Consider the following 14,203-nt stretch of genomic DNA (forward strand, 5'->3'; position numbering starts at 1 on the left):
CAAAACCTGGGAATCATTTTGTGATAAGAGGGTATTTTGTTTGTTCCAGGCTGTGGGCTGGCATGGCCCAAGGGCAAGGGTCCTCTACACCTACGGTTTGTCTTAATAATTATCTGATACCCCAGTTTTACCCCTAAAACAAACCCAGAGAAGACTAACAGGCCTATTCTGTGGTATTATTGATGCGTATGATGCAGTGGCTTTTGATCGATGTGTGCCGTGTATTGATTTTTATGTGCTAGCTAGAGAATACACTGTGTGTGTGTGCTGACGTGTGTTGATAATATACGGTATGTCTGTATAGATGAAGTGTATCTGTGTTAGTGTGGGGAGCATGGAGTCGTTACTATGGTCAGCGCAGGGTTATGAGTAAATCAATAAGCAGTAAAAACATACATATATTACAGACTCCCCATAGACTCCTTTGATACCGCTGAGTTATTACTGCCACCGGCCACATCTTAAACATGTCCAATAGTATTTATCTGTTTTAGCATAACTTTGCAGCGGCTACAGAGGGTTTATCAGAGAGAAGGGAGAGGTAGAAAAGCATTGTATGACGTGTCAGCTATTTCTTTAAAGATGGACTCCTTTTTAGGGACTTTTTAAAGGATTTGACTTGCTCATGTGGTGTTCTGGACCTATCAGAGGTCGCTTGATTTGGGAGTAATAGTCGGGAACTAGATATGAAAATGATAAAACGTTGCAATTTCCTCTATTAAATAGCCTAGGATCTTTTATAAACGTGGCTGTTGCTTTTTTGTTGTCGTCTTGTTTCCTAATTGTTATCATCTCTCTTCCTAGGTTGCTGTTACATGTAGGTCTAACTGTGGTTGTGTGTTGTCCAGTTACAACAGCCTGGATGACATCAGCCACGAGACCATAAACAAGTTCCTGTCCAACCTGGTGGAGAGGAGTCTCCGAGACCTGGAGTGTTCCTACTGTATGGAGATAGGAGAGGTAGGGGAGTGTTTGTGTGTACGACGTGTGTGTATGTGCACATGTATTCATATTGATTAATGTGCCTATAGTAGTAAGGCAGTGTGAAGATATAAGGCACACAGGTACATACTGAGGGAACCATTGTGGTTTGTGTTGATAGATTTAACATGAATCAGTACAGTTGACCATGTCTTCTTGCCCCTCTTCATCTCTGTCTTCTCTCCTCACTGTCTCCTTTCATCTCTTCTGCCCTGTTTCCTCTCCTCTCTGTCTTCCCTCCTCTCTTCCACCAGGATGATTGCACCATTGAGGCCCTGACGTACAGTCGTATCTCCTCCTACTACTACCTGAAGCACCAGACAGTCAGGATGTTCAAGGAGAGGCTGAGGGCTGAGCTGCCCATCCAGGACATCCTCTCTGTCCTCAAGGTATGTCTGACTGCCTGCTGGGAATGACCACAGAACATGATGACATTGTCTTGTTTTCATCAGGGTATCTATCTCTTCTACTATATACTGCCCTGGACTGTCCTGGATTGGACTATCCTGGACTGGACTAGACTCGACTCGACTCCATCATCACCGGTGGGACTACAGCCATTGATTTGCATTTGCTTTTCTGAATGTTTGAGTGTGTAGTTTAATCTAATAGTCTATCAGGCATTGTGCAGGCCGATGTCATTTGTTTACCATACTACTGTGCTTTTACATGTGCTTCTCCCATTGTGTTCACATTGAGAGAGAGGGATAGACTACTGGACAGTAGGATAGGTAGATGACCATGATTGAGGTCTGGATCTCAGTTCTGTCAAATTAACACCTCTTTATCTGGGCCTCATTAACTCCCCTCATTATTCCTGGGTGTATGTGTCTTTGTTCTCCTCCATATGGTTTTCTTCCTCTTTTTCCCTGTTAATAGCGAGTACCTATTCCTCCTCTCCCTCTACTCCTTGTTTTAGTCTGTTATTCCTAGTGAGGCTGCTGATTGGTGACTGGTAATTGGTGGCTGGTAATTGGTGGGATCATTAGGAAACAAAGCGGTTTCACACCTCTCCTCAATAGGGGTCACCCGGCGACATCATAGTTGTCAGATAACCCGTTGTGCCCCCTCCACCCTCTGACTCCCCTATGATGGCTCTCACCCAGACATTTCGACGAGATGGGATGCTGAAGAATCACAGATTATAGAGGAACTGTCGGGAAAGAAATGTGTTGAAAATGCAGAAAATATGTAGACATTATCTTCCCCTCTTTTGCTCCCACAATGCCCCCAGCCGGCCCCTACACCCCCCTGTCCCTTGTCCACTCCCCCAGCTAGATTCCCTTATCCACTCCCCCAGCTAGATTCCCTTGTCCACTCCAACAGCTAGATTCCCTTGTCCACTCCCCCAGCTAGATTCCCTTATCCACTCCCCCCAGCTAGATTCCCTTATCCACTCCCACAGCTAGATTCCCTTATCCACTCCCCCCAGCTAGATTCCCTTATCCACTCCCCCCAGCTAGATTCCCTTATCCACTCCCCCCAGCTAGATTCACTTATCCACTCCCCCAGCTAGATTCCCTTATCCACTCCCCCCAGCTAGATTCCCTTATCCACTCCCACAGCTAGATTCCCTTGTCCACTCTCCCAGCTAGATTCCCTTGTCCACTCCCACAGCTAGATTCCCTTATCCACTCCCACAGCTAGATTCCCTTGTCCACTCCCCCAGCTAGATTCCCTTGTCCACTCCCACAGCTAGATTCCCTTATCCACTCCCACAGCTAGATTCCCTTGTCCACTCTCCCAGCTAGATTCCCTTGTCCACTCTCCCAGCTAGATTCCCTTGTCCACTCCCACAGCTAGATTCCCTTGTCCACTCCCACAGCTAGATTCCCTTGTCCACTCCCCCAGTTAGATTCCCTTGTCCACTCCCCCAGCTAGATTCCCTTGTCCACTCCCCCAGCTAGATTCCTTTGTCCACTCCCCCAGCTAGATGCCCTTGTCCACTCCCACAGCGACATTCCCTTGTCCACTCCCACAGCTAGATTCCCTTGTCCACTCCCACAGCTAGATTCCCTTATCCACTCCCCCAGCTAGATTCCCTTATCCACTCCCCGAAGCTCTACTATTGCCTCTTCTTAAAGTTCACAAGTGACCTACTATATACACACACACAAACTGAGAGTATGTGAAAAAAGTATGTTGCTCTTCCCCCTGTCTGTCTCTCTGTCTGTCTCTCTGTCTGTCTCTCCTGCTCTTTCCAATATCAGCCTCCCCCTTTCCCTCCCTCCCTGTCTGTAAATGTAACTAAAGAGAAAGTGTGCAGGAGAGATGGATGGATGGAGGGAGGCAGGGATGGATTGCTGGATGGAGTGAGTAGGGAAATTAGCAGTTAGTGTGTTATGAGGATCTCTGTATAAAGATCTATTGTCTTTATCCCCTGCACATCTGCATGCAGACACTAAACCATATCAATCCCGTTTTTCCCCTCATCGTTCCCTCTGTTCCTCAATCCCCCTCTTTTCTAACACTGCATCTCTCTGCTGATGGATGTCAGCTTAACAGTCCAGAGCAGGGTAGGCCCAATGACAAATGTCTCCGCTGGTCCTCTGTTGATGGAAATACGTTGGGGAAACTTAACGTACTGCATTGAGTTAGAGAAACGCAGAAAAAGAGCCATGCGTGTCCATGCATCTGTGTCCTCTGAAACCCCACAAACAAGCCTCAACACAGAACACCACGTCAGCACTAAACACAGCCCGATTGATAGGGCATCATGGTTTTATATTAGACCAAATGGTTTCATGTTAGACCAAATGGTTTTATACTAGCCAAATGGTTTTATACTAGACCAAATGGTTTTATACTAGACCCAATGGTTTTATATTAGACCCAATGGTTTTATACTAGACCCAATGGTTTTATATTAGACCCAATGGTTTTATACTAGACCCAATGGTTTTATACTAGACCCAATGGTTTTATACTAGACCCAATGGTTTTATACTAGACCCAATGGTTTTATACTAGACCCAATGGTTTTATGTTAGATCAAATGGTCTTATGTTAGACCAAATGGTTTTATGTTAGACCAAATGGTTTTATATTAGACCCAATGGTTTTATACTAGACCCAATGGTTTTATATTAGACCCAATGGTTTTATATTAGACCCAATGGTTTTATACTAGACCAAATGGTTTTATACTAGACCAAATGGTTTTATACTAGACCCAATGGTTTTATACTAGACCCAATGGTTTTATACTAGACCCAATGGTTTTATACTAGACCCAATGGTTTTATGTTAGATCAAATGGTCTTATGTTAGACCAAATGGTTTTATGTTAGACCAAATGGTTTTATATTAGACCCAATGGTTTTATACTAGACCAAATGGTTTTATACTAGACCCAATGGTTTTATACTAGACCCAATGGTTTTATACTAGACCCAATGGTTTTATACTAGACCCAATGGTTTTATGTTAGATCAAATGGTCTTATGTTAGACCAAATGGTTTTATATTAGACCAAATGGTTTTATATAGCCTATACATATCCTATGAGAAATGAAGAATAGAGATGTGGGTAGACATTTAGACATGAGTGTTTTGGTTGTTCAACATCATCCATTCACAGTTTAGCACAGAGTCTAACAATATGAAAGGGAACCACCACTGCACATTGTATTAAAAAATACAACTTTATATTGTGGGAAATTGCTGTGTAGTTGCTGACTGTTCATAGGATTTTATGAGCAGGTGTGGACAGTTGTAACTTAAGGTTTCTTCATTCGCTGAGAGGTTTTGCTCTTAAATATATTTTGGGGGGACAGCTCTCTTGGGAGAGGGGAGCCAGTGATCCTGATGCAGCTGTTTTAACAGAGATGACTGAAACAAAGGATCTAACCACAGCAGGGAACTAACTTCCCACTCGCTGACTTTGATCTCTCTCCTTCTCGCTTTCTCTTTATATCCCCCTCTCTCTTCTCGCCCTCTCCTCCCCCTCCCTTCCTCCCTCTCCCCCTTCCCTCCCTTTCTCCCCTCCCTCCCTCTCTTCTCCAGGATGCTGAGGAGTACGGGGAGCTGCCCGACAGCGCCCACATCAAGACCCACCTGCTACTGCAGGCCCATTTCAGCCGCGCACAGCTGCCCTGCTCCGACTACGGCACCGACACCAAGACCGTGCTGGACAACGCCATACGCATCTGTCAGGTTAGTGGCTGACTATGTGGTGTGCAAGATCTGCTGTGTAGGTTTATGTACTGTACCACACACTGCATCCCTCTGGGGACATCCACCACCCTGCTCCTTTCTGAAAAGTGCATCTCTGACATACTTCCTCTGTTTTCTCTCTGTCCTTTTGTTCCCATCAAAAAGAACAGCTTGCTTTCATACATCCCAGAATGGATCCTCTCTCGGCCCTGGGATTCAGACCCTGAGCACATTGCCATGTGTCAGTCAGAGCACCAGTACTTAGATGTTCTGGGTGGAAGAAAGCTCTTCCCTGTTCATTCAATATGGGAAATGGAAGGCTTGTCTAAAGACACAGAGAGGCAGTTTCTGCTTAGTGCTTGGAGCCACTTTGTAGCATGGTCAGGACAGAGTGCAGTAGAGGTGACATAGGGATGACATAGAGAAGATATAGACAGGGCTCTAAATGTATGTTTTTATTGGTAGCACTGGTGCTCCCAACTTTAAAAAAGTTAGGAGCACAACATAAAATCTTGGAGCACCAAAATATGTATATGTTTTAATTGATTGAGATATAGCATATTGGGCCTAGATGAATTCCAGCTACTTTTGGGGCACATGTTGTGGTATATAACTAATATTTAACCCTGTAAGACATTTGCTTATTGTCAAAATCTAAAATGTTGATACAAAAACCTATCATTTAAATGACAAAGTGTTTGGCAGGTGGGGTTTGTGCACTGCGTGTGTAATAGAGTTCGCCAAATAAAGGACCACTCGATTGGTACAAATCATCAAGATATATCATTATTCCAGGTAAGTCTACTTTGCAGTTAACATTTAATTTGGAAAGTTGTGTGGGAAAGTCTTTAGAAGTGACTGTTTCGGCGTCGCTAACTGGCTACAGGAAGTGGTGGACACGGGCATTCCCATGCCGTCACGTCTTCACAAAGTTGAAGGAAAAATACAAGTTAGTGATGCATACTTGAATATTCTTGGACATTCTTTACTTTGGATTGAATGACTCTACGGTAGGGCACTCAGAAACAACTGCGCAGTGAAGCATATCATTACAACCATTATTATCTGGGTGATTTGTTTTCCTGGTTATACTGGTGCTCTCAAAATAAAATGTTAGCTCCACAGCACGATATCCAGGAGCATGTTGCCGCCAAATGGTTGCTTTTTAGAGCCCTGGATTTAGACATGACATAGAGGTGCCATAGAGGTGCCATAGAGGTGTCATAGAGTGCATCAGATGCCAGGAGACTGGTAAACCGAAAGCCTGACAAGGTTTTCAAATAATCTAAATGGTCATTGTTGACTTGTGTTCAAACTATTTCCATTTCAGTGTGATAATAAATCTGTATATGTTTTTACTGTTGTTGATCATTTCAGCCTTTTTAAAAGACAAAGGCAAATACTGTGTCTATTTTGGGTTTCTGGCTTCCTAGCGTGAAAGTGTTGAGCGTGATGAGGAAGACAGTCAGGTTTGACCACAGGACCTCACAGGGACTTTAACAAGACAGACTGCACTGTCTGCCACTAACCTAACCACCACACACACACTTACTGCTGATAGTTCCAGTACACACACAATACACACACACACAATCTTAGAATACACACACACATAATGTGGATCCTGACCGGCAGGAGGCCCTGTCATTCAGGAGGCTGTTGAGGTGTGCAGATGAGTTGTAGCTCCTCGTAAAAAGAGCCTTGTCAGGGATTGCTCCTAACAACCAGGCCTGCCCACCAAGTGCCCTGGCCACCAGATCCCAGGTCTGCTGGTGATTGGCCATGCCTGGGAGAGATTTGGTCCATGTCTGCCTGTAGGATCTGGTTCTGTAACCCATTGTTGCTGCCTTTGTACTGTATGTGTGGGGGGATGATCTGCGAAGCGCTGACTGTGTGTGTGTCTGGTAGTGATTGTCCGTTGCTCGTCCACAGGCTAACAGAGCCTTTTTCCTCATGTGGCGAGGGTATCGTATTCATTAGAGCCAAACGGAAAATGAAATCAAGCGTCTCTTTTTGGCCTGAAGTTTCAGTCCGTTTTCTTGCGTTTGGTGCCTAATGAATATGGCCCAGCTAACGGGGACTCCAGTGACGTCAGCCGTAGTTCTGTCACCATCCATTTGCTTCTTCAGCTTCTGTGAAATGTTAATCAGTACTACTTTAATTTGTACTGCATTAGCATTTTGATTAACTCTGCCGGGGCTTCGCCTGTGCACTCAGGGTTCTCTTTAGTCATAGTTACTGCCTGGGAATTACTTTCTGATTATTTAAGTTTATTAGAATGCATCGGAGCTTGGCAACTCTAACCTTATGAGGGAGGGAGGGAGCAGGTTAGCGTTTTTTCGTCATGAATCTTGTTCTGGAGCGAGCTCTGCAGAGTGGTCATAAAATAGGATTTTAAACCTTAACCCTAACCTTAACAACACTGCTAACCCTAATGCCTATCCCTAACCTTAAAAAGCAACACCAAAAAGCAATATAGCCCATTTTTACTTGTCAGCTTGCCCCAGTTCTGCCTCCAGGACAAGGCTCATCCCAAAAAACGTCAACCTGCGAAAAAGTAGTGTGGGGGGTGTTAGAGAAATTGAGGGCTGTATTTATTGTGTAGATGTTTAACATGTGCATGAATGTGTAAAGACATGCTGAATTTGAGTGTGCAAAATGGGCTCAATCCTAACATAACTTATTGTGAGTAAATCTCACACTGATGTCAGTGGGGGATGTTATATAGTCATATAAATGCACGCATTTTTCAACTAAAGTATTCCCTGTCTGTCTACAGGCCATGCTGGACGTAGCAGCCAACGAGGGCTGGCTGGTGACTGCTCTCAGCATCTGTAACCTGGTGCAGATGATCATTCAGGGCAGGTGGCTGTGACTCCTCTATACTGACCCTACCTACCATAGAGCAGCAGCACCTCTACCTGTTCAGGTAGACAACATGACTCTACTGACCCCCACCCCCACCCCCAAACTCTGCAAGCATTCTTATCATTTGGCAGCATCGGTTACATTCTGCTAACCTCAGGGCTGCTCATGCACACACACTAACACACACAGACACACACACACACACACAGACACACAGACAGAGAGGATATTCAAGAGTGAGTGTCCAAGGCAATCTTAATTATTTTTACATACACACCATGTGGATTTGAGACACTGTGTCCTGCAGTGAAGAATAATTTTGTGCCAACTCAATAAATATGGTAAGGAGAAAGGGATAGAGGGATGAGAGAGGACAGAGGTTCCAGTGGCAACGACACAGCAGGAAGTGTGGTTAGGATTTAAAATCACATGACTAGATCTGCCCCCTGTTGTTCCCCGCAGCAGGTGGAGCTCCAAGGGAGGGAGGGGTGGAGCCAGGGGCTTCCACAGACCAATAGAAGGGCTCCCTAAGCTGGTTGCCTCCTGCGAGGGACGGGAGAACACCTTCGCTGCCATCTTGGGGGAGGAGCTTCAACCCCATCAGATCTCCCAGGTAATAACCTTCTAACATTCTGCGTTCCTTCACCTCACTGTTATACTGGATGTGTAAAGTGACACTTTCCATTAGAAACAGAGGCTTTCTAGGGGTACATACTCTTCACCATGAACCCTCCCGTCTCTATTGTCCTCCACCACAATGAAATAACGTGAAATACTTCCAAGGTGTCGGCCTCATCTCTCTATTCATGTAACGTTCTCAAATACACTACCAGAGCACTACCAAACAACATTTACATACACTCTACCAACGTCAGCCCACACACACACACGCACGCACGCACGCACGCACACACACACACACACACACACACACACACACACACACACACACCACACACACACACACACACACACACACACACACGCACACACACACACACACACACACACACACACACACACACACACACACACACAGAGTGAGAAGCATCAGAGAAGCATCAGTCTGTCGCGGCGGTCCAAGGTACCTCCAGGATCTCCTATTACGGTCCAATGCAAGGATTTACAGCACCATTCTAAGTGCTAATTGCAGCTGTAATGAGAGCGTCCAGGCACCACTGCCAGCCCAGCGGCCTTGCCCAATCAGTGTCCCTGCTCCCCCGCCTCCCAGCCACTCAACGCTCTCCCCCCATGGCATTGCGGCCTGGCTAATTAAATAACTAGATGCGTGGCAGCATCCCAGTCTGATTCGCCAGGGGACAGTAATCCTTACATAAATAGCTTTTGTTGGGTGAATCTGAGAGGCTTTTCTCCTTCTCCCATCCCAGTCCCTCCCTGACACTGACAGGGTCTTCAGGAGGAAAACATACACACACTCAGACACACACATTCGCACACCTATCATCCATACTCTCTCTCTCTACCTTACCTCTCTTGCTCTCTATCCCCTTTTGGATTTGTGTTTTCTTCTCCATTCGAGTCAGAGATGTTAAAGTCACCATGACAAAGCTTTAAGAGGCACCTAAGACCATGGGAATTATGTGTGTTTGAATGAATCAAGCTTTCTTCAAACGCTCCAGTCTTACCAGATAGATATGTCCATCTTATACAAGGCTCTCACTTAAGTCTGACTCTCTCTCTCTTCACCTCTGGCTCTTTGTTTGTCTCCCTCCTCTTTTCTCTCTCTCTGCACTTCGGTCTAACACATTTCCTTGTCTCTCTCTCCCTCTCTCATTTCCCTGCACTCCTCTCTGTTTCTCTCTTACTATCCCTCCTCCCTCTCCTCTCTCCTCCAGGCCTGGTCGTTCCTCAGCCATCTGCCGGTGGTGGAGGTGCGTCTGAGTGTGAAGGGTTGGTGGGAGGGGTGTGGGGAGCAGGCACAGCGCCCCCTCCCTGCGGCCAGGGGAAAGCTCAGAGACGAAAGAAGCTGGCTGGACGTCCACGCTGACCAGGAGTACGTCCTGCAGGTCTCACTGCAGCGCATCAACACCGGCCAGCAGAGGGTACGTACACACACTCATGCTCACACATGTATAAAGGAGCCCACACAAACATTATTGACGTTAGTTATGAGTTGATTTGTCGTCATGTTTTCCAGAGGAAGCAGGACAGTAAGACCCAGGCCCCCAGGTTCCCCAAGAATAAGGATGAGGGCTGGTTTCTGGTTCTAGGAGAGGTGGAGCGCAGAGAGCTACTGGCCGTCAAACGCATCGGATACTGCCGACACCGCAGCACCGTTTCCCTGGCCTTCTACACCCCTGAGATGACCGGAAAGTACGTACGGGAATGTTAAAAAGAATAGGAAAAAGGTCAACACTTTATTTTATTTTGGGTCTAAGCCCGGTTACTTTATGCATCTTGGGACAGCTGCCAGTGTGAAAGGGCTTTATAAAATAGTTGGATTAATTGATATTTATCCCACCACAAACTCTTACTTCCCCTGGTAACCCCCTCCTCTCGCTCCAGGTGTATCTACACGCTATGCTTGATGAGTGACAGTTACCTGGGTCTGGACCAGCATTATGACCTCCACCTCAACATGACCCCTGCCTGCATCGCAGCCCAGGTCAACAGTGAAGTCACTGAGGCCATGGGAGGAATGTCCGTCAAGTGATACATCAACATGATGACATCATCATGAGTGACATGGTGACAATGACCATCTAAAAATGACAAGAGACAATGGCCATGTGTATTTAGAGGCCAATGTTTGGGATATTTACCCCGATGATGTGATGGTGGTAATTGTGTGACTGGATGTTAGCCTTAAAGCAGGGATGTAGGGAGCGAGGGAGGGAGGGAGGGAGGGAGGGAGGGAGGGAGGGAGGGAGGGAGAGTCTGGGTCATGGGCTATAAGAAACTATTGGGCCTAATGGGACCCTCCTGTACAATGATCAGTCAGTCAAAAGAAATACTCATGAAAGACGGGGCTGTGAAGTTACCTCATCAACATTGTGTAATACAATGAATACCTATTTTGTTGCAGTATATCATATCATTCCCCAGTCATATTATGTCAATTATATTTCCAGGCATTGGCCTACTATCTAAAACTCCCCAAATCCACCAACTTTTGAACGGGTATTGAGAAAAATAAAATAGTGCTGTGGGGCTACAGGTACTGCCCCCCACCCCCACAATCCTTAGTGTATAGCAAAGTTAAGCTTCCTCCTTTCCTTCTTCTTCCTCTCCTCTTTCTTTGTGGAAGATTCATCTATAGAAGCTGATCAAACTGACGTAGACAGTCATACAAGGAACAGAAGAACAGAACCATAATGCATAGAGGTAAATGTGTAAAGGTGTCTGTGTCTCATTCATTACTATGTTGTAACTGTGTTTATTTTCTTGGGAGAGCTGACAACTATATTTTAGAACCAAAACTTATGACAAAATTCAGCTGCGTCTTTGTTCTGATTTTTGGATTGTCCAATCAATCGAAGCAGATGTAACTTCTCTGTTGATTGAATATAATGACTTTTGTAAAATACTTTTGTTTGGTTTGAAAAGTCTTTGAAATTATTTGTGGGTTTTTCAACTTTGGGAAAGTGATCTATATATTGTTATGTTATATATTACACTTACTATTAATGCCAAAAAAACATATCATGCAAATAATTACCGATAAACCTCCTATTATAAAAAGCACACCATTTCATCTCAAACTACATAGCATGTGCAAATACTTTCTCTACTGACACTGTCTGTCTGGTTGCACCACCATGTCCTTTCTATAGGATACAGTCTGTCACTGGGGCCCTTTTCCTCTGCTATGGTTTCATCTGAATATGGACACCGTGTGGTCCTAAAGAACAACTCTGTCAGTCAGACGTGGGTCAAATAAACATGTCAAACAGTTTCAAGTATTTGGTAGTGTTTGTGGTGAGCATGATTTAGATCTGTACCTCGTCCCCTGCGCTGGACTCTCCTCTCCTGTAGCGGTCAGGTTCACCACGTGATCGCCATATATCCACCTCTTCACTATTGGATTCAGAATTGCAGAATGCTAATAGGCCTATTGTATGGGAATTAAACCATAAGAAAGAAAATAGCAGAGGCTACTTTTTTTCTGTCTGTATGCAGGGTATCCCAAATTTGAGCTTAATTAAATACGAATATAATTGTGTTACTTTATAGCCAAAGTGTGACAGGGACTCCAATGTAATTTGATGATTTTCGTCTGAGTAGGCCACATAGCTAAATAGTGGGCTGTGCAGACCTCAGTGCAAGACCTGTATTTTATTATAGGTGTAGGTTGTTTGGTAGTGTAGCCTACTGCATTACGGTTAGTCATGGATATTAGTCTAGCAGTGCCTAATGTGATAATCCACGTTTTCGAGTTAAAAACTATAGTCTAATCTAATTAGCATAATGAACAAATCACCATCAAAATCCTTCTGCTTAAGCTAGCTAGAGGTATCTGTTTATATCTGATGTTTTTTTGGCATGGGCTGCGTCTCAATCTACTGCTTCTGCCAATGGCGGCCTTCCGCATCTGTGGTGGAAGGTGATCGAGCTACAGCGGTGTTTGTCAGATCAGGAGACATCTCACAAAAACATCTCTGTCATCTGAACGGTTTGGCCTAAAAAACGAATATGTTCTCCGTTTTTCTCTACTACCCCCACAAGCATCACTTCATTGGACACGTCTGAAGTCTTACCACTGATCTGCCAGCTTTCGGTCTGAATTGTCAGTTTGGGCTACACACTAATATGACCCCTCTATAGAAAGGTAAGGCTATTATGAACATATACATGTTGTTTTGCTCTAGGACACCCACAAGCCTCATCTGAAGGTGGCCCAGTACCAGATTTATGGAAATAGTTTAGCGCCCAAAATGTATTTTTGTTTTAATATGGGTTAAAAAAAAACATATTTCCTGATCTTTAATCTCTCAGATATAGGACAGACACTTTAAAAATAAAATGTTTTATTAACTTTTTGATAATCGTTTTTTCCATGTATGAATGTTATTCAATGTGTTTCTATAAACTAATAGCAATAAGGCCAAATTCAATGTTTTATCAAGTAAGTGAATACTCTTTTTATAGGCCTACCTAAAGGGGTCCTAAAATTCAAAATCATAGCTAAATGATCCTTGGTATGACCATCTTAAAACAATGCCAAATGTTATTTTAGTAGAACCCCAGCTTAGATTCTTAAGGATGAACTTTTCTGTTATTTTCAAAGTGTAGGCTATCTCTGTGTGTAGCCATTTACACAAAACGTCGTTAGATTGTCTAACTTGAGGCATGCTACATTACTTTCGATTAAGGCCATCAATGACAGTGAACATGTTGCTGTGAATTTCGTCATGTTTGGCTAATAACTGTATGGAATCATTTTAAGTCCATCCTGGGGACTTAATAAGCTCGAGTATTTTCTATTCTCTTTCCCACAGATAGTTGCAGTCTAATTAGTAGTACATTTGGGTTTTACGAAAAGGTTCAACTGGCATCAACTATTCCGTGCATGCACCCATCCTGGGTTATTTTTCTTCATCGCGCGCCGCAGGAGATATTCCTATCATCTGGGCGTCCGTGTCGAAAGTGAAAGAATACGAACACAACACATGATGGGAGAAAGACTAGAAGAGTGTGGATGAGGTGGGGTGGGAGAGTGCATGGGCAAGGGCACACTTGTCTTTCCGTTAACGTATCCCAATATGGTGTCAAGATCCGAGGAAAAAAATGTTATATTACGTTCCAAATTGATTTCGCATAGGCCTAGTTGTTTAAACCTGGGTTGCAATAAATTAACAAATTCTTATTTTTTATATTAACTGCTGGGGCTATAATTATATATTTTGCCGTTTGTCATCAGCGATTTTATTTTGTGCAATTGTCTGTTTTATCGGAAATAAAACGGAAAGGTCGAGATATGGGAAACACTCTTTTCACGCCACTTTGATACTGAAGTGACTTTTTTCGTGGCAGGTAAGGAGACTGGGGTTGGGGTTAAGGGTAAGCAAAAATACTCTCCTAACCTCCTACAAAAAATTGCTAGGTATCGAAATGGCGTGAAAAATGTCCCATCGACATATAATCTAGGCCTATCTTTCAAATATTCCTCATTTTCAATAAAGAATCACTTCGATGTTGCAACATTTTCAATTTTATTCAATATCACGAACGTACATTA

At 44.2% G+C, this 14,203-nt stretch overlaps 1 pseudogene across 1 annotated transcript in view; it reads left to right on the forward strand.

Annotated features, from left to right (window-relative positions):
* Positions 1-10,800, forward strand: part of LOC110503770 (activating signal cointegrator 1 complex subunit 3-like) — a 198,517-nt pseudogene extending 187,717 nt beyond the window's left edge. The window contains exons 34-41 of the transcript XR_016494925.1: positions 849-960; positions 1,236-1,370; positions 4,987-5,136; positions 7,916-8,065; positions 8,467-8,617; positions 9,861-10,067; positions 10,163-10,338; positions 10,531-10,800. The product of XR_016494925.1 is annotated as an activating signal cointegrator 1 complex subunit 3-like (transcript). The remainder of the gene's footprint in view (positions 1-848; positions 961-1,235; positions 1,371-4,986; positions 5,137-7,915; positions 8,066-8,466; positions 8,618-9,860; positions 10,068-10,162; positions 10,339-10,530) is intronic.
* The last annotated feature ends 3,403 nt before the right edge of the window (positions 10,801-14,203 follow it).

The sequence above is a fragment of the Oncorhynchus mykiss genome, chromosome 3, assembly GCF_057628025.1.
Source record: "Oncorhynchus mykiss isolate SJ-2025 chromosome 3, ASM5762802v1, whole genome shotgun sequence".
NCBI lineage: Eukaryota > Metazoa > Chordata > Actinopteri > Salmoniformes > Salmonidae > Oncorhynchus > Oncorhynchus mykiss.